Source organism: Equus asinus, chromosome 20, assembly GCF_041296235.1.
Source record: "Equus asinus isolate D_3611 breed Donkey chromosome 20, EquAss-T2T_v2, whole genome shotgun sequence".
In the NCBI taxonomy this organism is placed as follows: Eukaryota; Metazoa; Chordata; class Mammalia; order Perissodactyla; family Equidae; genus Equus; species Equus asinus.
In genome coordinates, this window is record NC_091809.1 from 72,542,658 (window position 1) to 72,565,391 (window position 22,734).

Below are 22,734 nucleotides of genomic sequence, written 5' to 3' on the forward strand. Positions count from 1 at the left end.
CAAAGTAGATGTTCATCATCGCTGATCATCAGGGAAATGCAAATCAAAACTACACTAAGATATCACCTTACACCTGTTAGAATGGCAAAAATAACCCAAACAAAAAGTAACAAATGTTGGAGAGGTTGTAGAGAAAAAGGAACCCTCATACACTGCTGGTGGGAACGCAAACTGGTGCAGCCACTAGGAAAACAGTATGGAGACTTCTCAAAAAATTAAAAATAGAAATACCTTACGACCCAGCCATCCCACTACTGGGTAACTATCCAAAAAACTTCAAGTCAGCAATTCTAAAAGTCCTATGCACACCTATGTTCACTGCAGCATTATTTACAATAGCCAAGACATGGAAGCAACCTAAGTGCCCATCAACTGATGACTGGATAAAGAAGACATGGTATATATATACAATGGAATACTACTCAGCCATAAAAAAGAATAAAATTGTCCCATTAACAACAACATGGATGGACCTTGACGGAATTACGTTAAGTGAAATAAGCCAGACAAAGACAATCTCTATATAACTCCACTCACATGTGGAAGTTAAATACGTAAACAAAGAGAAGACATTAGTGGCTATCAGGGGAAAGAGGGGGTGGAGGGTGGGCACAAAGGGTGAAGTGGTGCACCTACAACATGATGACAAACAATAATGTACAACTGAAATTTCACAAGGGTTTAAACTATCAAAACAATAAAAATTTTCAAAAATTAAAAAAAATAAATAATAAAAAAAAGGAGGTCGTTCACTCATCTCACTTCTAAGAATCTATTCCAAAAGTAAACTGGCAAAAATATAAAGAAAAAAAATGCTGATGGCAAAAAAACCACCAACTGAGAATACTTTACTGGTAAAACTATCCTTCAAAATGAAAGGAGAGGGGATGGCCCCCTGGCTGAGTGGTTAAGTCCACGTGCTCCGCTTCAGTCGCCCACAGTTTCACTGGTTCAGATCCTGGGTGTGGATATGTCACCACTCATCAAGTCAGGTTGAGGCGGAGTCCCATGTGCCATAACTAGAAGGACCCAAAACTTAAATATACAACTATGTACTGGGGGGATTTAGAGAGAAAAAGAAAAAAAAATGAAAGATAAAGACTTACCCAAGACTTACCCAACAAAACAAAAGCTGAGGGAGTTCATCACCACTAGACCTGCCTTACAGGAAGTGCTACAGGGAGTTCTTTAAGATGAAATGAAAGGACACTAATTAATGTCATACAACATCATGAAAATATAAAACTCACTTGTAAAGGTAAATATATAACCAAATTCAGAATACTCTAATACTGAGTAAATCATGGTGCTGTGTAAATCAATTAACTCTAAAATAAAGGCTAAAAGCTAAAGTATTTAAAATAACTAGAGCTCAATAATTTGTTAATGGATATACGATATAATGTGAGGGTGGGAGAGTAAACAGGTAGAGTTTTTGAATGTGATCAACGTCATTATCAGCTTAAAATAGACTATTATAAATATGTTTTAGATAAGCCTCATAGTAACTGCAAAGCAAAAACCTACAGTTGATTCAGAAAAGAGAAAGAGAAAGGAATCAAAGCACACCACTACAAAAAGTCATCAAATCACAAAAGAAAACAGCAAGAGACAGAGAAAGGAACAATGGAACTACAAAACAGTAGGAAAACGAAGAAAATAGCAACAGTAAGTCCTTACCTATCAATAATTACTTTAAATGTAAATGGACTGAATTCTCTCAAAAGACACAGAGTGGCTGAATGGATTAAAAAAACAAGACCCAACTAAATAGTGCCTACAAGAGACTCACTTTAGCTTTAGGGACATGGATAGGCTGAAAGTGAAGGGATGGAAAAAAGATATTCCATGCAAATGGTAACCGAAAGAGAGAAGGGATGACTGTAGCTATATAAGACAAAATAGACTTTAAGTCAAAAACTGTAACAAAAGACAGAGAAAGTCATTATATAATAATAACAGGTCAATTCATCAAGAGGATATAACAATTGTAAACATACAAAAACAGCCAACATCAGAGCACCTAAATATATAAAGCAAATATTAAGAGAACTGAAGGGAGAAATAGACTGCAATATACTAATAGTAGGGGACTTCAATATTCCAGTTTCAAGAATGGGTAGATCACCCAGACAGTAAATAAATAAAGAAAATTTGGACTTGAACAACACTATAGACCAAATGGCCCTAACAGACGAATACAGAATATTCCATCCAACAACAAAAAACACATTCTTTTCAAGCCACATGGGACATTCTCAAGGATAGATCATATGTTAGGCCACAAAATAAGTCTTAAAAATTTTAAGAAGACAGAAATCATATAAAGTTCTTTTCCAACCACAATGGTATGACACTAGAAGAAAATAACAGGAGTGAAATTGAAAAATTCATAAATATATGGCAATTAAATAACACACTCATGAAAAACCAATGGGTCAAATAAAAATCAAAAGAGAAATCAAAAAAATATTTTGAAACAAATGAAAATCGAAACACAACATATCAAAACTTTTGGGATGCAGCAAAAGCTGTTCTAAGAGGGAGGTTTATAGCAATTAATGCCCACATTTAGAAAAAATAACGAACCCTAATAAGCAACCTAACTTATATTTCAAGAAAATAGAAAAAGAACAAACTAAACCAAAAGTTAGCAGAACAAGGAAAATAATAAAGATCAGAGCAGAAATAAATGAAATAGAAACCAGAAAAACAATATTAAAGATCAATGAAACTAAGAGGTTTTTGAAAAGATTAAATTGACAAACCTTTAGCTAGACTATGAAAAACGACTCAAAATTAAAAATGAAAGAGACAACACTAGAACTGATACCACAAAAATACAAAAGATCATAAGAGACTACCATAAACAATTATACACCAATAAACTGGACAACCTAGAAGAAATGGACAAATTCCTGGAAACACACAAGCTACCAAGAATGAATCATGAAGAAACAGAAAATCTGAACAGACCAATAACAAGTAAGGAGATTGAATCAATAATCAAAAACTTCCCAACAAAGAAAATCCCAGGACCTAACGGCTTTATTGGTGAATTCTACCACACATCTAAGAAGTTAATGCCAATCCTACTTAAACACTTCCAAAAAATTGAAAAGAAAGGAATACTTCCAATCTCATTTTACAAGGCCAGCATTACCCACATCCCAAAGCCTCATAGGGACACTACAAGAAAAGAAAATTACAGATCAATATCCCTGATGGAAACAGATATGAAAATTCTTAACAAAATACTAGCAAACTGAATTCAACAGCTTAACAGCACATCCAAAGGATCATACACCGTGATCACGTAGGATTTATACCTGAGGTGCAAGGATGGTTCAACATATGCAAACCAATAAAGGTGATACAATGCATTAACAAAATAAAGGATAAAAATCATGATCATCTCAACAGATGGAGAAAAGCATTTGACAAAATTCAACACCTTTCATGATAAAAACTCTCAAAATTTAACATAAGAAAGGCCATAAATGATAAGCCCACAGCTAACATCATATTCAACAGTGAAAAAATGAAACCTTTTCCTCTAAGACCAGAAACAAGACAAGGGTGCCCACTCTCACCACTTTTATTCAACTTAATAATTAAGGAAGTCCTAACTAGACCAATCAGTCAAGAAAAAGAAATAAAAAGTACCCTTAACAGAAAGGCAGAAGTAAAATTGTCTCTGTTTGCAGATGACATGATCTTATATACAGAAAAACCCGAAATTCCCACCAAAAAAAAACCCGTTAGAACTAATAAATGAATTCAGTAAAGTTGCAGGATACAAAATCAACATACAAAAAACAGTTACATTTCTATATACTCACAACAAATAATCCAAAAGAGATATTAAGAAAATAATTTCATTTACAATCGCACCAAAAATACTTAGGAATAAATTTAACCAAGGAGGTTAAAAATATGTACACTGCCAACTCTAAGATATTGACCAAAGAAATTGAACAAGACATAAATAAATGGACAGATATTCCACGTTCTTGGATTGGAAGAATTAATATTGTTAAAATGTCCATACTACTCAAAGCTACAGATTCAATGCAATCCCTATCAAAATTCACATGGCGTTTTTCAGAGAAATGGAAAAAACAATCCTAAAATTTATATGGAATCATAAAAAAATGCAAATCACCTAAGCAATCTTGAGAAAGAAGAACAAAGGTGGAGGTATCACACTACCTGATTTCAAAATATACTACAAAGCTATAGTAATCAGCACAGTATTGTACTGCATAAAAGCAGACATACAGACCAATGGACTAGAATAGAGAGCCCAGAAATAAATCCATGCAATTATGCTCAACTGATCTTCAACAAAGGTGCCAAGAACACACAATAGGAAAGGATAGTCTCTTCAATAAATTGTGCTGGGAAAACTGGTTATCCACATGATAAAGAATGAAACTGAACACTTACCTTATACCATGTACAAAAATTAACTCAAAATGGACTAAAGACTTCAATGTAAGACATGAAACTGTAAGACTACTAGAAGAAAACGTAGGGAAAAAGCTTCTTGACATTGGTCTGGACAATGATTTTTTCGATATAATCCCAAAAGCACAAGAACAAAAGCAGAAACAGACAAATGGGATTCCATCAAACAAAAAACCTTCTGTACACAGCAAAGGAAACAATCCACAGAGTGAAGGAATAACATAAAGAATGGGAGAAAATATTGGCAAACTATACACCTGATGATGGATTAATATCCAAAATATATAAGGAATTCAACTCTATAACAAGAAAACAATAACTTGATTAAAAAATGAGCAAAGGACCTGAATAAACATCCCTCAAAAGAATGGCCAACAGGTACACGCAAAGATGTTCAACAACACTAATCATCAGGGAAATGCAAATCAAAACCATAATGAGGCATTGTCACACACCTATTAAAATGGCTACTATAAAAAGGACAAAAGATGATAAGTTTTGACGAGTGTGTAGAGAAAAGTCAATCCTTGTGAACTGTTGGTGGGAATGTAAATTTGTACAGCCGTTACCGAAAATAGTACGGGGGTTCCTCAAAAAATTAAAAATAGAACTATCACATGATCCAGCAATCCCACTGCTGGGTACATAGCTGAAAGGAAATGAAACCAGTATCTCAAAGAGATTCTGCACTCCCATGTCCACCATGGCATTATTCACAAGCACCAAGATACAGAGTTAACCTAAGCGTTCAATGACAGAGGAATGGATAAAGAAATGTGGTATATGTATACAATGGAGTATTACTCAGCCTTAAAAAAGAAAGAAATTCTGCGACATCTGCGACAACATGGATGAACTTGGAGGACATTATACTAAGTGAAAATAAGCCAGGCATAGAAAGACAAATATTGCAATGACTGCACTTATACGAGGAATCTAAAAATGTCAAACCCATAGAAGCAGAGTAGAATAGCTGTTACCAATGGCTGAGGGGGCAAGGAAAATGGGGAGACATCAATCAAAGGGTACAAAATTGCAGTCATGTAGGATAAATAAGTCTACAAATCTAATGTACAGCATAATGACTATAGTTAATAACACTGTATTGAATACTAGAAATATGCTAAGAAAGATTTCAGATGCTCTTATCACAAAATAAAAATGTAACCATGTGAGGACATGACATGTTAATTAGCTTGACTGTAGTAATTATTTGACTATGTATATATCATGTTGAAAAACAGTATGTATATTAATTATTTGACTATGTATATATCATGTTGAAAAACAGTATGTATATCAAATCATCATGTTGAAAAATAAAAAGTCAACACTGAAAAAAAAGATTTCTTTTTTCCCCACTTCTAAAATTACATCATTTTTTATAAATGGCACTGGAGGAATTGAGTACGTGTGTAGAATAAAAAATTAACCTTGATCCTTGTCTCACACTATACACAAAAATTAATTTGAGATGGATCACAGACTTAAATTTGAAAAGTATAACCAATAAAGTATCTAGAAGAAAATATAGGTGAATATCTTGCTGAACATTCGTCTGTCAAAAGAAAGAGGCAGCATAAAGCACAAGTCACAAAAGGCAAGTAATGAGACCAACCTGACTAATGCCAAGGCTATAGACTGAAGAGTGATGCAAAATGATGATGACAGGCCCCCAATTTAGGAGCTCTCTTTACAAAAATATGACTATTAAACATCTACCAGGCCTATATGCATTTCATCTTATTCATCTATATGCCCTCTCTGTTTCCCCATGTGATTAATGATGAAGATCAAGGCTGCCCCAGAGAGAGAAGCCCAAGGCATCCTGACCTACATACCAATCTATATCATTCTCCGGGAAGCACAGGATGTCCTGACCTGATCCAACCTGATTCCTATCCAAAGTTATAGGACCACCCAATGCCCAGACCCCACCTACATTGATACCATTTTAACAATTTTTTTCATGATCTTTCCTTTGTCTTGTAAAGAAATAGCTCACATACCTATGCCTTGTAAATTTAGCCCTACCCTCAACCAATTGCAGCTGTTCACTGCCCCATGGGCCCTGTCCCCACACTATTCTCTGAATAAAGGAGCACTACTACCAGATCTTGAGAGTCTAAGAAATCTTTCTTTCAGGTCCAACCCACATCATTTCTTCTGGTGGCCCGAACAAAATCTTGCTTCACCAGCTTGTGAGCTTAAGTTCTGGTAAGTCCCCTTTTCTTCCTTGTACCTTCCTCTTTTTCAAGGATGGATCTAAATTCACTTCTCCGTCAGGAACTTTCTCGGACACCTGTTTGAATCCACGTTTGCATCCCATGGCTACTCTATGGGGCAAATCATGGCATTTAGCTCAAAGAGAAATCAGTATCTTAAGCCTGAGGGTGATGAAGAATGACTTAATACATTTCTTCCTAATCCTATCTGTAATATAAATTTTACATGGGCATGGGTCAACTACTTAAGTCATTAGGATGGTCACCAACCTCCAAGACTCCTCTGGAAGGTTTCTTTTCCTAAGGCTGGATTGGGATCCCTCCCTCTGGCTCCTGACCACATTCCAAACAGCAGGAAAGTCCCAATCGGGACTTCAGTTCAAGGAAAGTACCAAACTCTGACCTTTGGTTGAGTATAGGAACCGCTTCTTGGGAGAATGGCTCCAGAACGCAATTGGATAGACTGTCCCCCAGACCAGTGGAAAATTCTTCCCTGTTTTTCTCTATTTTTCTTTTATCTCTGAGACTATTCACCAGGAACCTATTATTGCCAGGCACAATAGGGAAGGTATACAAGGGATGCAATACAGGGGGCACCTCCATCACCCTTTGCTATAGGAACCCCACAGGGGGAACAATGGCTAGGACGCTGCCCTAGGTTCAGGGGGGATTTTCAAGGTAATGGACCCTTTTCTTTCATCTCTCTCGAAGTTACAGTCATCCTTTTGAGCTCTGCAACCAAGAAACAAAGAAATCTTTAAAGAGCCAAAGCTCGACCCCTGGGAGACCCCCTACTCTGGTTTCTGGGCCTGATCACCCTGGTGACCCCAAGTGGGGTGCCCTCTTTTGGCAGTTGACTCGTAGAGTATTTTAGGTGCCTACCAAGTCGGTTATGAGGATAGAAGACCCGTGATTTATGCTGTGAACTGTCTTGCTGGGGTTGTGTGCCCCCGCATGGAACTGTTGTGTGACCCTTATCTTGATAACCCTCAGGAAGAGGCCATGAGGGCGAGATCTGATCTCTTTTTTTCCTTTGTCTGTTTTGTTTGTCGTCTCCTCTGCCGTCACCAAGTAAAGGTTAAGTTCAGGCTGGACCTGAGCCGAACCTGGACCTGTATGTAAAATTGAAAACTTGAAAACCTTTTGCCAGTGACTTAACTCTCAACCCTGGCACTGGGAGCCCCAGCCCCCAGCCAGCTCCAGGCCTTTGCCTCCTGCTTCCCTGGCTCACCTTGTACAGGCTCAGGGACTAAGTGTCCCAGGCTGAGTGGGACTTGGCTAAATCTTATAACTATGTTGACACCCACCATCAGGCTCTGCACCCTTCTCCGGCCACTGTCAGTCAGGCACCGGCTTTACCAGCATGGGCAACACCCCAAGCATCCCTGGAGACTCGCTGCTTGTGTGCATTCTAATTAGAAACACTTTCAATTGGATGGGTTATGCCCAAGAAACTCCATCTTGGCGAAAATTTAAGGGGTTTCTCTGTGCCTTTGAGAAGTAGTTGGACAGGTAGATCAACCTATAATGTCATCTGAGTTACAAGCCAGTTTCTGAGAAATCAAGAGCAACTGTCCTTGGAAAATCCTTGTAAGGCTGGAAAAGCAGCTCTAGAGATGGTCCAGGTTCCACACATTTCCCTTATCTCAAAGAGCTTGCAAATCCTCTGAGGACTCCCAAGGTCATCACTAATTCCTATGACTGAAGAAAAGAAAAAGGGAAAAAGCAAAAATGGCCATAAGCATGCCCTTGCCAAAAAATCTAGCATCTGGAGTGTCTTCTCCACAAATATTGGTAAAAAGGCTTACAACAAAATTTGGGTTCATCACTAGGGAGCTTTATATTACTGTACCTGATTCATGGCAGTAATTTTAACACAATAGATTCTGTGTATGTGTGTCTATATGTATGTTATATGTGTGTGGTATTTTACCTCCAGATGGTATGGCCAAAATCCAGAGCTCTGTTTAACTGGCTTTAAGTAAGTGCTTACACAAATTCTAACTGTAGTAGAAATTAACCTAATGTCTTTCAAGTTAACATGATATAGATTAATCTTTGGTAAATGAAAGCTTGTTTAAGATTGTTGGTTTGACTGAAATAGGCATGTCATCAGGGTCGGTATTTGGATATGATGCAGGCATGCAGCCTGGGTTTACTAGTCAAATAAGCTCGTGTTGTCTGTTAGAAATTCATCAGCAAAATGACAGCTTTAAATGATAGCTAATTTTGTCTGATGTCTCATGAAGTTTTTGTGGGTAATCTGAACATAATTGTTGGAAACAAATAATGTGGATAGATGAAAATGGGTAAGAGTTTGTGGGTACAATAATTATGTTTTATGGTCTCTATACTTGAGAAAAACGGGTTCCAAATTCTTTTTGGTAACAATCTTGAATTTTGCCAAGTTAAGTTAAATGACAAAAATCTGTTGAGTATCTGGGTCATCTTTGGATAGGATGGAACGCTGAAACATTATTGCTAAAAGTGTCTAAGTTTATATACTTCTGGTTTCTTATTGCAGAAGCTAAAGGATGTTTGGGTCTATTAGCAAACATACTTGTATTTTACCACTGCGAAGCAGGATGTTTCCTAGAAATTATGAAAAGTGTTTAGAATGCTGATATAAGAGGCAGTTCATAATTGCTTAGCTTTTTAGTATTTACTAGGGTCTGTAAGGGTTAAAAATTCTAATTAACATATGTAACTAAAGCTACTGGAAATTAATAAGGAAAACAGCTCTGTATTCAAGGAAAGTAAAAATGTATGTTTTCAGTAAAGAGGGTAAAAAGAATGGACGTATTTTTGTTTGTTGGGTTAAGAAACATAAATTTGTCCTAAAGTACTAGAAGGGAAGAAAGCAAGCATGGGACAAATTCTGAATATAAAAAGAAAGTTGTATAAGGTTTGTGAAAGAGAAATTCAGAAAGGAATTTTACGCCTGGTCAAGTTGGCTAAGATTAAAGTAAATCCAATTAAGTAAATGAGTTTTAATGTTAAAAATAAGCGACGCAAACATTACAATTTGGTTTTCTCTCAAAGGATAATTTTCTTGAACTTTTGGCCTGCTCTAAGTCTACCTAAAAGACAGAAAATCTATGTTTTGCTAAAATAATTTCCTACGTTCACAAGGACTGAGGTCTCTCAAGATTTTCTGTTTCTGTCGTCACTTTGAATAGATACCTGAGCAATATTTCGCAGTGAGCATTGTTTCCTATTTGAAGAAGTGTTTTAAAATCTTTTGATATTTTTGGTAAGCTTCTCCCTCAAAAAAAAAAATTCAAATCCTGAATGAAGGCTTTCTTTTGACCTGGTAGAAGGAAGAAAATTTCTATGAGGATGTTCAGAGGGCCCCAAGACTTCTCAAAGAAATTGACTCTCCCCTCCTCAAGGAGGAAAATACTAAACTAATTAGGCTTATGTGGTCTATTAAACTACATGGGAAGCATTGTCAAATAAGTGATGATAAACTTTCTTGGGTGTTATTATGTGGATGAATGTTACTGATATAAATGTTTTAAAATTATATAGCATTCCTAAAATTGTGCTCTGTCCTGGTTGTCAGCCATAATTCTAGTTATTATCTTAAAGTGTTGCACGTCATAGAAGTAGCCAAGTTTCTTTGTCAATTGCCCTTTTGAGTCTTCTGTCACTTGCAGATAGTTGCAGTTTTACTCTGATGCTTTTTGCTTTTGCAAATATGTTTCATCTTTAGAGAAATTCCTGGAAAAGATTCTGACACAGGATTCTAGAATACAGGTTTCTCATAAACTTTCAGATGGTAAAACTGAACTGGGCAACAAATTACAGAATTCTAATGGAGAAACTGACCTCATAAAACTGCTAACAGAAGATTAAAACCAAGAATCGATTATACAGGACTGAATGAACTGATGAGGATGATTATAATTTTTTATAACTTTTGTTTGAAACATTGTTGAGTTTTCGATGTTTTGTTTTGTTTTCTCAGATTTAAGGAAATCTTTTTCTCTTTTCTCTTATGCTAACTACGACTTACAGCAATTTGGTGAAATTATACCTTTGTGAGCAGAACTGAAACATTTATCTTTTTCTCCCTACCTGATCCCTCCAGAATTTGGAAACTCTTTGTGAATGAGTATGGTTATTTCGTGGCAATACAGTTATTTGCATAAGTTCAATAAGAATCTGTTCTCCTTATAACAGGACACATTTGGAAACATTGGTTATATTACAAAGGCTTTGACCGCAATGTCATATTTGAGATAAACATGCAAACTCAGATATGACAAAACAGCTTTTCAGGAACAAAGACTGGACTTTCTGGAATAAAGGCACTTGGAAATATTGGCCTCATACCTTGTTTACAGAGAGTCCAGCAATCTTACCTGGTAAGTAAGGAAGCTCACTTATCTGGCAAGTGCAAGGAACCTTGAAATATTTTGGGGGACCTAGAGAAGTCCACCCAAATCTGTAGGTACTGCAGGCAAAATCTGACAAGTCCTTGGCTGGGCTTTTCTGGCCTCAAGAAGCCTTTAAAGTTCAATCTGAGATTCCTCATAAAAAATTCCAGCAAAGCAGATTTAAAAGAGTCTATAGGATCTATTGCTATTCTTGCTGCACTTGTGTAAATAAATGGACCAAGTTTTATTGAAGCTACACTTATTTTGCAAACCAGTTAATCTTAATTTGACTGTCTTTTGCAAAAATGAGGGTGATGTTAGACAGAAAAATGATGTTTCAGTAGAAGCTACAGTACACATTCATGGATATTAGATTCTAGCTCTTCTCTTCTACAAGATTCATCTATTACTAATCATAATGTCTCCTTGTGGCCTTCTGTCTCTGATACCTGTGAGCTCCCTGGCCACAATCAAACCTTTTCCTTCAACTCTACTGCCTGAATACTAACAAAATATGCCTTGTCACAGGTGGATCATAAACAATGAGTTCCAAAGGTACAGTCCCCAACCTATCAATACACACAGGATGGATCATATCAAATTTGCAATGAATATATTTGGCTCACTCCTACTAGTGGTTAACTCAGTCAAAAGGCCACTCTATGCTGGGAACAAACCAATCATACTTGCGATACGTGGCCTAATAGCACCCGACCTATGGGACAAATTCCCCTTTATATGTGTTCTCATATCATAGCCTTAAAAAATGCTGATTGGTTTGGGACTGACTGGGATAGACAGCCCAGCATATGCTGGTTAGCCCCTAACAGCACTCAGTGGTTATGTAGCTCCAACTTATGGCCTTGGCTGCCGCCTGGATAGATTGAACCATGCACCCTAGGCTTTATCTGGATGCAAGGTAGAACTACATTTACTATATCTCCTCCTGCTAACCTACCCAACCTACAACAACGCTGGACCCATTCTGTCTTCCACTGGTATGATCACCTTGCCTCAATTTTCCTTCCCCAACTAGGAATCAAAAATGTCATCTGGTACATGGAAGCCCTAAACAAATTTACCATGATGGCAATAAATGATAGATAACATAGCCTTTCGCTGCTCTATTTAGAAGTATCCCAAATGCGTAAGGCAGTCCTCCAAAACCGAATGGCACTGGATGCCTTGACAGCAGCACAGGGGGGCACTTGTGCCATTATAAAAACCGAATGTTGTGTCTATATTCCTGACTACCATCAAAATATCTGGCTTCCTAACTGATATCAGCCACCAAATTAAATCCATGTCTGACCCTACCCTATCCCTAAATGATTGGCTGGATTCCTGGTCAGGTCCAGGTCTTTTCACTACTATCAAAGCTTTATTCATTGGGTTAATCATATTGCTTGTATTTCTATTATAATTTGTTGTCTACTTCATTTTTTGTCTTCCACATGTCAACAAAGTTTCGCCTCCTGGATCACCTCCCGTCAAATGATTCTCTTGTCTCCAGAGGATCTGTATACCTTGTCAGCCTTGGACTCCGTGGGCACAACCTTCCGGTCCACTGAACTTCCTGCCTATACCCCTATGGCCCCATTTAGGGACAGCTCTACGACCTTGTACAGCCAGAAGTAGTTACAGAAGATTGACCATCATCCATATCCCCCAAAGATTTGGGGGCCAAATAGGTTCGGGGGAATTTTATGATAAGGATCAAGACTGCCCCAGGGAGAGAAGCCCAAGGTGTCCTGACCTACATACCGATCTATATCATCCTCTGGGAAGCATAGGACGTCCTGACCTGATCCGACCTGATTCCTATGCAAAGTTATAGGATCACCCAATACCCAGACCCTATCTGCACTGATACCATTTTAACGATTGTTTTCATGATCTTTCCTTTGTCTTGTAAAGAAATAGCTCACATACCTATGCCTTATAAATTTAGCCCTACTCTCAACCCATTGCAGCTGTTCACTGCCCATGGGTCCTGTCCCCAGGTTGCAGCTCTTACTGCCCGTGGGTCCTGTCTCCATGCTATTCTCTGAATAAAGGAGCACCACTACCAGATCTTGAGGGTCCAAGAAATCTTTCTTTCAACTCCTTGGCTCACCAAGCACACATCATTTCATTCTGTACATTTGCCACAGAGATAGTCGACTAGTATTGGGATTGCAGTCTATGGCCATGCAATAGAACAAAGCTGATCCCACGATCTTAGCCTTATTAGTACCAAACTTTAATTTAGCAGTCTTTAGCCCCAGAGCTTGATCATTAACTCTTCTAGAAGATTCTATTTCTACAAGGCCTGACAAATCTAGTTTCTTTGGAAAATAAAATAGTGCAAACTAAGAAAGAGTTCATCTCACCTTTTATTTATTTAATTTTTCTTAAAGTAATCACTAACAAGGGGCTGGCCCCGTGGCCGAGTGGTTAAGTTCGCGCACTCCGCTGCAGGCGGCCCAGTGTTTCGTCGGTTCGAATCCTGGGCGCGGACATGGCACTGCTCGTCAGACCACGCTGAGGCAGCGTCCCACATGCCACAACTAGAGGAACCCACAACGAAGAATACACAGCTATGTACCGGGGGGCTTTGGGGAGAAAAAAGGAAAAAAATAAAATCTTTAAAAAAAAATAAAAAAAAATAAAAAAAAGTAATCACTAACAAATAACGATTTCTTTACAGCAGGGTCTCTCAATCTTGACACTATTGACATTTGGGCCAGATAATTTGCTGCTGTGGAGGAGCTGTCCTATGCATTATGGGATGTTAAGCAGCGACCCTGGCTTCTACTCTCTAAATGCAGATAGCATACCCCAAGCTGTGACTACCAAAAATGTCTCCAGGTATTGCTAATGTCTCCTAGAAAGCAAAATTACCCCTTCTTGAGAACAAGTGCTTTAAAGAAAACAGGATAATGAATTTACATTTTTAAATACTGTATTAACAGAACATTTATTTTACTTAACAAACACTAAGAACACTTACTATGTGCCAGGCACTGTTCTAAATACCATACAAATGTTAACTCATTTAATCTTCATAACAATCTATTAGATGGGCAGGACCATTATCTCTACTTTAGAGATAAGAAAACGTGGACACAAAGAGATTATGTTGCCCAAAGCCACACAACCAATAAGCAGCAGAGCAGGGCCTGAACACAGGTAAGTGGCTCCAGAGTCCATGCTCTTAACCACCACACCTGATACTGAAGCCTGACACATTCTAAATGCGAGAAACAACACCTATCCATAATGCATGTTACAAACAAGAACTTGTGACTTCCTGGCTCCTACAGGAGTTCAGGTTGCCCATCTTGAAAGCAAAAAAAAGCAAAAACATAGGGAAAACACAACTGAGATATATAAAAAACCTAAGAGAATATCTGTAAGTTTGGTATATGCACCTATCAGTGATCTAACCTGGGGGAAGACTAAATAAGGCACCATGATGACTCTGGGGTTAGAAATTACATTCCCAGTCTACAAAAACTAAAGATGAAAGGAGACAGAAAGACAACATTCACAAGCCAGCCCCGTTGGCCTAACAGGTAAAGTTTGGTGGCCTGGGTTCAGTTACTGGGCACGGAACCACACACCCACCCACCCACCCACCCCCGTCTGTCAGAAGCCATGCTGTGGCAGCAGCTCACACAGAAGAACCAGAAGAAGTTACAACTATACACAACTATGTACCAGGGCTTTGGGGTAGATAAAGGAAAAAAAAGAAGAAGAAAGATGGGCAACAGATGTTACTTAGGGCAAATCTTCCCCTGCAAAAAAAGAAACACAACATTCACAACACTAAACAGCTACTAAAAAGAACTAATCCCAATAGAAGAAAGTGGAACCAACCAGCTGTGCAGCTAACTTTACTTTCTTTTCCTTCTTCTTCCAAGATCTTAGTACTTTTTAAATAAATGAGATGATAATATAAAGTACTCAGCAGAGTAACTAGAATATAATAGGCACTTAAAAAAATGTCAGTTTCCTTCACTCTGGACAGTCACTCCCTGTTCCAACCCCAGTTCCTTTTTGTGTTGTGCAGGTTTATTTTATGAAGTGTTTTGAAGAGATTTCTGTCTCTGGTAAATCAAGATATTTGAAAAAATAAATGGCAATTAAAATAACTATAAAGAACTCAGTTATAGCTCATGTCCTCTTCCTGCCTTCTCTTATAATAGGATTAGCAGATACCAGGAGTGTTCACTATAACAGAATGGTTACATGGTCAGGAAAGAGCTGTACTGCATTATTCAGAGAACTGAAGTGGTCCTCACAAGAATCAAAATTAAAGCACATTTTTAGAGCACCAACAGATTTAAAATAAAAACAGAACTTCAATAAACGGAAGTAAAATAAGATTTTCATCCAAAGTCAGAAGATTTCCTCTATTTTTTCTCAACAAATTTCAAAACCATTTTAAAAAATAAGACCTCAATTTTTTTAAATATTTAGCACAATAGAAGAGGTAGAAGTGCTTTGTTGTCACAAATAAATTTATACTGCATGTGCTGGTTAATTTTATGTGTCAACTTGACTGAGCCACCAGATGCCCAGGCATTTATTTGGCCAAATATGCTTCTGGGTGTGTCTGTGAGGGTTTTTCTGGATGAGATTAACATTTTCAGTAGATCAAGTAGAGCAGATTGCCCTCCCTCATTAGGTGGGTCTCATCCAATGAACAGAAGACCTAAATAGAACAAAAGAGCTGAGGAAGAGGGAACTCCTCCTGGCTGCCCGCCCTCAAACTGAGACATTAGTCTTTTCCCACCTTTGGACTCAGGAATGAAACATCTGCTCCTCTTGGGTCTCAAACCTGCTGGCTTTGGGAATGGAACTTACACTGTCGGCTCTCCTGTTTCTTAGGCCCTCGGATTCAGACTGGAACCACACATCAGCTCTCCCAGGTCTCCAGCTCGTCATCTGTACATCTTGGGACTGCTCAGTATCCATAACTGTATGAGCCAATGCCTCATAATAAGTCTGTCTGTCTGTCTGTCTGTCTCTCTCTCTCTATATATATAGTGTGTATGTGTGTGTGCTTCCAACATTTTTTTACTATAAACTACAAAAGCCAAATTTAAAGATCTAAGACAAGAAACCAAGTATTGTAGACCAATATTTACATGTCTTTTTCGAGTTTTCAAAGCTTTTACATATGCACTATCTCATATGATTCCCGCAGTGAGTCATGAAGTAGTTAAGGCAGAATTATTATCCATTTATAGATGAGAAAACTGAGGGCCATACTATAAATCGCAGAACAAAAGAAAAACCCAGATCTTGTAACATATACCCAATGCACCACACCATGCTGCCTCATCACATACAAACAACAAGCTTATTAAAACACCAAAAAAAAAAAAAAAAAAACCCTACAGGAACTTTGTTAACAATATATGCCAGAGAATACAAGCAAATCTTCAAAAGCTTTCCTTAGCTACTTACTATAAAGGCCCCCATATCAAAAATCACACCATCCAGCTTTAGTGATGACCATTAAGCCTTATAATATCCTTACTCTCAATAAAAGAGTCACTTTCAAATTTACATGAAAAGAGATATAGGCTTTAAAGATAAAAATGAAAATATACGTTAGGTATAATATTGAGACAAAATATAATCAAGAACAAGACTCAAATTAAGCCCTGCCTACAATATAGCCATGTTCCAAACTGAGTAATATTAACACTTTTGGTAATGTAAGGATAGTCTTGAAAACACACACCTGTTACTGATGCAATACTATAATCTTTATCTAAAACATTTTCATACTTTGCCATCTTCTGCATACTTAAGGACAAATATCATGGGCTCTAATAAGAAACACCTTAATTAATAAAGAAAAATTCTAATAATACACTTCTCATTGAAGAACTTTATTCAGATGAAAAACAGAAGGTATGCACATACATTCCAACCTCTCCAATGAGAATAACAGGTGTATGAATTGAATCCTTAAAACAGAACTCGAGCAAACTAATGATTCCAGTCAGAGGAGTGGGGGCAACTTGAGCAAGAGAACAAATCACAAGTATCAGGGGACTATGCTGAGTGAAAAACACCAAACTGCCTCACCATTTGTTGATATATAAAATTCCATTAACAGAAGACAGAGCCATTCTCAAAAGGTTTAAAAAAAACTGCACCTGTACTCACGTATTTGCCAAAACTCACTATGCTGAAGTCTTAGCCCATCAACTATTTGACAGATATGAAATCCCTTACTATTTTTTGATGAGGATAAACCTGACCATCTACCTGAACCAGAAAAGAAATTTAACCACAAATTTAATGATGGGAGACAGAGAAAAGAACACAGAAAAAGAAAGCTTTAAAAAGATGCTTAATTTCACAGACCTCACAATTTTGTCTAAAACAACCTCGATTTATACACCTTTAAATGGGTGAAGACAAACAGAGGTAAAAATAGTTTTTCTAACATTTGCAACTGAAAATTTCTAAATACCCTAATTTAAAATACAGATTTTATTAGAAGGGAGATTCAGTTTCAGAGAATCTGTCAAGGTATTTATATGATCTGAGACGTTTTATTACTTCAAGTTTAAATACAATTACAGTAACACTTCATGGGCTCCAAAAGGAACTATGAGCACACTCTGAAATGCTGTCTGATCCTGATTAATTCAGTGTCTCCTGGGCTTGAGAGTTTCTGAGATACAGATCTGAAAAAAAATGGTCCCACATCTACTTTTTTCCAGGTTTAGAAATCATGAATGATCAGAGCAAAAATCCTTCCATCACCGCCAATAGACACACAATCCTTCAAGGCAACTCCCAAACCTGACTAATCACAATCCAAACATTGAGGTCTAGCTGGAATCAAGAAAGCAAAGCCATTTGCTACATGTAATGAACCACAAGACTCTACAAAAAAATAATAAGTTGAAAACACTGTAAATTCAGCAGTCTTGTAAAAGGCACTTGCTCAAATCTGATGACGCTTGATCTAACATTCTTCTCTGCTTTTGCTGCTTTCGTCCTTTTTCCACATAAAAATTCATTTTACTGACTATTTTTCAACATTGCTGAAAGCAAAATTACTTAAAATCTGCATTCATTCACTTCAATTGATTCCCCTCAAGTATAATTATGAGGAGAGTCTCATATATAATTTGTAATATCAATTTAAAATACTAATTTGATTCACTAATAAATCAGGTTCATTAACAAATACTAACTATACTCCTACTTTCCCAAGATGAAACAGACTCATCTCATACTAAACATGAAGGAAAAAATACACACCAAAAAAATCTCAAATCACAACACTCTTTCAGAGGAGATCAATTAATAGAAAGAGAGCTAAGATTAGTGATTAATCAAAAGACAATTTAAAAGTTTGACCTCGGTTCAATAGAAAGTCAAACAAATCTTTAATACAATACTATGTTATAATACAATATTTTAAGACCCTTAATCATCAAAGCATCAACTAACATTTTGCATTACTATGTACCTAGTATAGTCCTTGGGGATGTAAACATACTCCACATTCACTGTGTAATGCAAGCACATAGTAATATGTAACACAAATAATGCAAGAAATTTACCAACTCTTTTTTTTTTTTTTTTTTGAGGAAGATTAGCCCTGAGCTAACTACTGCCAATCCTCCTCTTTTTGCTGAGCAAGACTGGCCCTGAGCTAACATCCACGCCCATCTTCCTCTACTTTATACGTGGGACACCTACCACAGCATGGCTTTTGCCAAGCAGTGTCAGGTCCGCACCCGGGATCCGAACCGGCAAACCCTGGGCCACCAAGAAGCAGAAGGTGCGAACTTAATCGCTGGGCCACCAGGCCAGCCCTTACCGACATATTTTGAAAAGACTTTACAAAAACTTTTTATTTAGCTCTTTGTTAAGCAGTCACCCCAATTAACTCCCCTTCCCTAATTATCACCTAGCACAGTGCCTGGCAAATAGTCAATAAATACTTGATGAATGAATTATAAACCTATTACCAAAGTCTTACCACATTTTTTATCACCATCAAGGTTTATACAGATAGACTGATGGAACCTAAGTTTGTGCTTCAGCCTTTCAATCTAGGTTGTCTTGTCATAATAAAATCAGTTACTTATATGTATACTGCTTATGCACAAATATGAGGCAAGATTTTTTCTCAAAGTTGTAATTCATAAAAAGAGAAAACCACCTCATATTCATTCACTCCTTAGAAATGTTCCTTTTTCACAATCTGTTGTCCAATTTAAGATATTCCCCAGAAATCAAGAACTCCTCGTTCTAAATAAAAAGCTTAGATTCAAAAATATAAAACAAATCATGTAATCATATACGGATGGAGGTGAATAAGAGGAAACTGGTATGAAATGCAATCAAACCAGCAACAGCCAGATAACATAAGGCTCTACAGGCCATGGTAAAGATTTCACATTTTATTGACACGGAAAGCCACTGGAGAGTTCTGAGCCGAAGAATAACAAGTGCTGACTTATAAAGGATACGAGATAGTTATTTCATTCCCATTTTATAGATGAGAACATTGTGGTTCTCAAGGTTATAAAGCTATTAAGCGGCAGGACTGAGATTCAAACCCAGGCTCCTCCCACCTCTTAACAATACCTCCCCGAACTCTCTGCTCATACTTCTCTGCCATACACTCTTCTCAACCTCTTCATACCTCTCTGCTTCTTTCTTTCTCCTCTACTCCAAAAATAAGCACTCCTCAGGTTTTCTTCTCTTTCTAAACTCTCTCCCTTGTTAACCTAAGAACCTCTCTTCCTTATTGACCTACCATAGCTTCAACCTTCATCTCCATCTTATGACATCTAAACCTAAATCTCTAGCTTCATCCTCTCCCTAGAACAGCAGCTCTACATTTCCCAATGTGTCCTGGTCATTCTCTACTCAGATACTGCACTAGTAGCTAACTCAACATGCCCTAAAGCAATCCAGCATAGTTCACTGAAAACGTTTTTCCCAAAGCACTACCTTCCACACATCCCAATAAACAAGGCTTAAAATCTTACAGCTTCATTTGATTCTTCTCCCTACTCTACATGCCACTAAACCTAACAGTTTGATATACCACTGCCAGATTAAGCTTTATGAAACTACTTCAAGCATATTCCTCCCATTGGCAACCTCCACTGACCGCCTACCACAACAAAGAAAATCCAAATTCCACCTGCCATTCCCCAAAACATACCACATCCTATTCTACCTGAATGTCTTTGTTCAAGCCATTCCTCTCCCTTATCCACCATCTATTTCTACCTTTCCAAATCCTACTTTTCCTTCAAGGCCACTAAAATGCCACCTCCCTCACTAAGTTTCCTCTTGTCTCCCAGTCACATGTGAGCTTCTCCCTCTGATTTCTCAAACCATTATGTCTGTACCTTATGGTATTTATCTCAATGTATTTGTATTATAGGATAACTCATGCCTAATCTCGCCTCATGGACTATAAACTCTCAATATAAGTACGTCCCATTCATTTTTTTACTCTCTACCATACCACATAGCACAGAGCTGCTATTCATAGCACCGTGCAAAGAGCAGACTCAATAAATAACAGGTAACTGAATACGGGACAAATATCCTACTGGTAATAGTCTAGGTTCAGATATTACTAAAGCTAATCATCAAATCTCAGTCTCCCCTCCTTTAGTCTTATTTTTTTCATTAATATTTATCAGTAAATAATCAAAAAAATGTTTTAGAGTCAAAAGTTCAGGACAAATACAATTTTCTAAATAATAAATAAGAGATCTGGTTATTCAAAATAAATTATATCACACTGAATCAACTAGAAAGCTGGGTATGAAGGCAATCTGATGGAAAATCTGTCACCACAAGATTACCAGTGTGGATTTGGCTCCCTCACTCCTCCAGGGTGGGCTGCTTCTCTCTCCACCAAAATGTGTTATTTTATTGAAGAGCATAAACTTTCCCAGATAGAGGACCACTCCTTTCCATTTGAAGAGAATTTTCTAGTGACTATGCAAAAGGAAATAACGCTGGCATTGAAAAATACTTGTTAAGGATTTGAAGGCTTTTTAAATTTCTTTAAATCAACCAAATACCTGTTTTAATAAAAATCTACTGACCCAGAAACATGAACGGTAATGGATCATAATTATTTAGAGCCTATATTCCAATATTTATTATTTTTCATCCCTGATCTATGATAACTAAAGGGGCAAACAATAGTAAACCAGATTTGGCCAGCTTTACTCAGAGACAGTTGCTACAAAAAAGAGTGAGTTGAGAAAGTGTTCAGTGCAACAGTAAATCTTCAACTTTCAATTAGAAGTGATGTGTTAGCAGTATGCTTTGTACTCAACAGAGGCCAGCCAAAGAATAACAAGTCAAATGTAAAAATCAGTTCAACAAACTCAAAATGTCATGTTAATAGGAAAATTCATCATTTAATTGCTTATTTAAAAGAAAAAGATCAAATGACTGTTACATCTCCAAAGAGATAATAACAAAACAGGTAAAAATCATCATTTACTTACTGAATAGAGAAATAAAATAAGTCCCTCATCTCCAACCCCTAAAATAGGCCTCAGGCAAAAATCAAAGAGGGATTAGTCCACATATTTACAAATTCCACCATCTCCACAGGTCAAATAACCCACACAGATATTTTCAGCAGTCTGTATTCCTTAATGACTTCAGTCTCCCTCTCTCTCTTTTTTTTTCCCCAAAGTAAAAAACAAAAACGAATGGCCTATTACCAAAATTTCGAAAGTCTCATTGCTGGTCTCGTATTCTCTAGAAAACCTGCTAAACCACTGCCTTTAAAAACTCAGTCCACACTATATGGCAGAAGCACTTTACATATTATGCCTCACTGAATCCTCACAAGGACCTCCAGAGTTAAAACGTGCCATGTCTCCAATACGACAGACACAGAAATTGAGGCTTAGAGTGGCTAGGTAATTCATGGGAGGTTCCCCAGCTCGCAAGTAGTGAGCTAGAATTATAACATAGGCAATTTGATCCCAGCATCCAGGTTCCCGCCTCCTAAGCCATACTGAAATACAGAAATCTGAACTGCCTCTTGTAAGTGGAGTTAAGCTGTGAAAGTGAATTACCATTTTTTCCATAAAATAAAACTGTGTAAGAACATTTAAAAAAAAAAAAAATCAGTCCATGTCACTGAACTGATTTCTTCAGTCAGTGGTTTTCAAGCCTTTAGCAACTAACTAGAGACTGTCCATAAATTGTCTTTTTATTCCTAGAATTCCAACTCCTGTTTATGTGTTTATTCAGAGTCTAGAGGTGACGAACTGACCCATTACAATCTGTTAGATTATAAGGTTCAAAGGAAGCATATATTAAGTAAAGATTTTCATACTCTGAGGAAGGGTGCAAACATCTAAAGCTCAATGAAAAAGTAGGTTTTTAAATTATTCCTTTCCAAAAGTGCAAAAGGTTCTACTATGGAGTCGGCTACGGGTAAATGCCAGTACCCTAATCCGGAGGTCCTGAAGACGGTCACCTAGGAACAGCACAGCTAAGAAAGGTCTTAGAACCACCCAAGATAAGTGAACAAGTTTTCCTTCTTAGAGAAGGCACTTACGAACTTGAACAGCATAGAATCCATCCCCCTAATTGGGCAATTGTGTATTCTAAATCCGCCACAAACTACCGAG

General features: G+C 37.4%; 1 protein-coding gene and 1 long non-coding RNA gene across 3 annotated transcripts in view; one reads left to right on the top strand and one right to left on the bottom strand.

The window, feature by feature from the left end:
* The window catches only part of LOC139041121 (uncharacterized), an 80,629-nt gene extending 67,199 nt beyond the window's left edge, over positions 1 to 13,430 (top strand). Inside the window, exons 2-3 of the long non-coding RNA XR_011495769.1 lie at positions 6,616 to 6,687; positions 12,544 to 13,430. This is a non-coding gene — a long non-coding RNA (uncharacterized lncRNA). The remainder of the gene's footprint in view (positions 1 to 6,615; positions 6,688 to 12,543) is intronic.
* The window catches only part of TMEM135 (transmembrane protein 135), a 232,399-nt gene that overhangs the window by 205,167 nt on the left and 4,498 nt on the right, over positions 1 to 22,734 (bottom strand). The window lies entirely within an intron of this gene.